Below are 4567 nucleotides of genomic sequence, written 5' to 3' on the forward strand. Positions count from 1 at the left end.
AAAGGGCTTCAGTTAGTTGCTCCGTTCAGAGGCTCATTAACAGTGAGGTGCTGGCCGAGCTTCAGCTCTGCAGGGGAAGCGAAGGGCCAGGAGGAGAAGCGAAGGTGCGGCGTAGGCGGAGGCCGCAGTAGAGGAGCGAGTAGGCGGAGACCGCAGTAGAGGAGCGAGTAGGCGGAGGCCGCAGCAGAGCAGCTGGCGGTGAAGGCGTCAGGCGAAAGCGAAGGAGAGGCTGGCAGCAGAGAGGGTGGCCATAGCAGGATGGCGCTGACCATGGGATGAAAGTGCAGGCGCAAGGAGAGGGAGGCCCGCTATAGAGCTAACTGGGGAAAGCAAAGACAAGAGAGGGGTGAGTCGGGGGACTTAAGAAGAAGAGACTGGGAGAAAGGCTAGAGCGCAACGACCAGAGAAGTGGCGGGTCGTATAGGAAGGTGGAGTTGTCACCTTGTATGAAGGGAAGAATGCCTCTTGAGTGAGCGGGGCAGAGCCAACCAGAGAGAGAAGGGCCGAGCAGAGGAGCCGGTGGCGCAGCAGAGAAGGTGTGGAGGTGAAGGCGGCAGCAGATTCGCGAGGATAAGGTTAGTATTTTATTTTATTTTATTTTTTTAAAATTTTTGTTAATTTTTAATTTTTTAAAATCTACAATTTCCGCATACCAATTTTCATGTTTTTTGCATTTTTAAAAAAAATAAAAAAATAAAAAAGTAAAAAAGTAAAAAAAATAAATAAAATAAATAAAATTCTGTAAATTATATGTTTTCTTAGGAGTCCACATTTTCTATATATTCTGCATTTTTTTAAATTTCTGTAATTTTTTGCATAATTAGTGTAATCTGTATAATTAGTATTTTTGTGTGATTAGTAAATAATAATAATAATAATAATAATAACAAAATAAAATAAAATCTGTATTTACACACATATTCATGTTAGTTACATTTAGTGGTTAGGTAGGGTTTAAATATATATATATATATATATTTATATATATATTTTTAAAAAAATATAATTTTTTTTTTCTAAAAAACTGGACACTACTACGAGCTAAAAATAGCGTATGCATCTACGCTCGGGAACAATACTAGGGAAACGTAACACTAGTGCACCATCTAGGGTAACCACTCAAGGGAGCGCCACTCAATCGGTTGTTGGCAACTTGGAGAGCATTCTCGAGACATCTTTGGAGTCTCAAACAGAGAGCCTCTCAAGAACCGAGAGTGATATTTCAATGGACGTAAATGAGTCATTTGGCATGAATAGACCATCCACACCCATTGGTATGGCAGATTCTGCTAATCCATTTGAAATCCCACATGGGGAGTTGATTGACAACATGAGACTCCATTTCTTGTATACAAACGCGCATGGCGGGAGGTGAGATCTACAAAGATCCGATGAGCCAGTTTGTTGTTAAAATTGCAGACATTCATTCTACATTTGAACCAACACCATGGGTAAACTACCAAGACAATATGTACATGGGTAGAAATGGAGTACGCTACGAGGTCACCAAAAATCCTGAACAAGTTGATGCTTTGGGTGTACTTCAACCTAGCGCACAAGCAAAGCAGGAGAACGAGCTTCCATTAGACCCAAATGTGCCAGGAACATCACGCAGACCTGGTACGTCCATTTCTTTACTTGAAGAATTGTTTTCTGACAAAAATTGGGAGGATAGAGAAAGAACGGGAAAAGAAAAAGAGACCAAGAAAAACCCATGGGACATAGTAAAAGAAATTCTAGTAGTTAAAATCTTTCAAGACGACCCAATTAAAGAGGTGTATAGGGATGTGGTAGAAACCTACTATGCAACCACTAAGCACCCGAGCTTAGAGCTTCCAGTCACGCATACAATAATTGTAGAGCCACGCATACAATAATTGTAGAGCATCTAGAAGGTTTCACTAAGCGTGTTCATGATAGATGGGGGAACGACTTTAGAACCCTTGAATGGCCAGAGGTTAGGGGAATGACATGGAAAGGAAGGCCCCTTTTCACTGAGGTGTCTACCTTAGACACGGGAAATAGTTCTCTTTATTGTGCTAAGTGACATAATGTGATGCTTAATGATACTCACTATACTAAGTCATATATTAAATGGACCAGTGTGCTTTTTTGGCCCCTCTTTCATCCTTTCCACTTTGTCTCTCCTTTCTTTCTAACTTTCTCTCTTCATCTAGTGTTTTTCAGTCTTAAACTCTCTAATCTATAGACCTATACTGTTACTCTTTCTCTCTTCATCTATTGTTTTTCAATCTTGTATGCATAGACCTATCCTATTACTCTTGCTTTCTTGCAAACAAGCTTTGCCTTTATTAATTTTTTAATCTTAGATTAGTTTTTCCATCTTTATATGATTGAGCTTTGTATCTTGCACATAGAGGCTCCTCTAATTCTCTCCTTATTTCCAACTCACTATTGCTATGGGTGTGTTGATTAGCTCTCTCAATCATTTCCAACTCCCCTCAATGAAGGTTAGTCGTAATGAATATCACTTTTCTATGAGTTCTTGTAAATACTTATTCTTTCTATGAATGGTTTATTAATACAGAATAAGAAAACTCAAATCTTGAATTAATTATTTATCTCAAGAAAATGTTAAGAAAAATATCAAAAAAATAAAAAACGATAATACGAATCTTGTGTGTATGTATGTGTGTGTGTGTGCGCGTGTGAATGTGTGTGTGTGTGTGTGTGTGTGTATACACATGTGTGCACACGTGTGTATGTGTGTGTGCACACATATAGACATACCTAACTTCCATAATTTCACTTTTTTCTATCAGCATGGCCTTACACATGTAAAGACAAAAGGCATGTTGTATGGAGAGGATCTCCTATTTCTAGTGTAACTCACATGTTTTTGTATTGAATTGCATCTTTGGAAATGTATATTACTTGAACATAATCTATGGCAAAGTTTGATGCATTGCACTCTAATTTGTGGCCACAATATTCCAACCTAAATGTGACACAGTGGATCAAAAACTCATTGTATTATACAAGATAGGGAAAAAAACCATGTCCTAAAATGTGGTCTATTCTATTTATATTCTTAAATTATGGTTTATCTCTATATCTTTTTTCACATTTATTTGTCAGTGTATATTAGAGTAATGTTCAAAACATGGGTGTCAATCGTGGCTTACCTTCCTTTTCTAGGATGAAACTTTTTCTATTGGGTGTGTTTAGGGGGGGGGGAGAGAGAGAGAGAGAGAGAGAGAGAGAGAGAGAGAAAGAGAAGATGTGACACTAGGTGAGACATACCAACTTCCTCCTCTTTTCCTTTGTGTATGTAGAGATAAGAGGCACACTGTTGTTGGGTATTTTTTGTCTAGTAGCTCTCCATTGTTGTGTGAACACCTTCTTAATAAGAGAGCATGAGATGGCACCTTGGTGCCTATGTAAATAATTGTATGTGGTACAAGTATTATCATAATACCATCATTATTGTATTGTGCAGTCTCTCTCTATTGTTAGCTATCACATCTCTCTCTCCCTGTTACTCTCTCTCTATATCTCTCTCTCTCTCTAAGCACCATCTCCATAGCCTAAACTATCATCTTCATATCTCTTTGCACAAGATTTGCTCCTACACTCATGTCATGGACATCTTTGACCCACCATAACATGAGTTGCGATCTTGTAGGTACCAATATGGTACTGGATTCTTGATCCATGATTATCACGTTAGCAAAAACCCTATTTTCCCTCTTTGCCTAAGCACCCGTGTGCCAATGATTTGCTTTGTTCTCCCTCTACAAAGAATCATTCTCTATTATTTTTAGCATGTTTTTAAGCTAATACAGATCTATCTCATCATCTCAAGGGACTTGACCCAACTTAAAATAGTGAAAAATGCAACACAAATTGGCACAAAAACACAAATATCAAGGGCTACAAATAAAATTGATCATTTCAGAGGCAGTGTCTTAACAAAATTTGGGGCTTTCTCTAAATATGGAAAAAATCTACAAATTGAAGATTCCAGAGAGCCACAAGAATTTGGGGCTTTTAAACAATTAAGGCAAAGTTGGCCTAGTTACAACTTCTACCCCATCAAGAAGGGGATTTTATTAATTGTTAAGAAAATAATCAAATTGAATACCCTACAAAAAATTATTGGGGATTCTCCACAAGAAATCCTTCTACCAAAAAAAAAATCAAGAAAGAGACTTATATTAAGTATGAGAAAGGCATACAACAATCCCAGCTAAAAGCCGGAATAGAATAGAATCACCCCAATATGTAATGTGATTCCAACCAACTGAGGAGAATCATGATGCCATGAGAGACCTGTGGGAATAGAGGAAAAGAAAATTCCATAGTCCCACTCCCACATAAATGTAACATAGTTTACCTGCACAGAACAAGAGGACCTCTAAATACAAGCCCAAGTAGCCATGAGAGTATGGATGATATCACCCTGTATAGTACTAATGCATTGAGACCCAAATATTTGGACACCCTCAATAGCCTCAGTGCATCTAGCTCTCCAAATTTGCCATGCTGTAATATTGGCAATAATATCGCGACTAGTGTTAATCCTCTGTCTAGGGGGTGTATAATC

The sequence above is a fragment of the Cibotium barometz genome, chromosome 22 (genome assembly GCF_041138505.1).
Source record: "Cibotium barometz isolate CiBa-2024 chromosome 22, ASM4113850v1, whole genome shotgun sequence".
Classification (NCBI taxonomy): domain Eukaryota; kingdom Viridiplantae; phylum Streptophyta; class Polypodiopsida; order Cyatheales; family Cibotiaceae; genus Cibotium; species Cibotium barometz.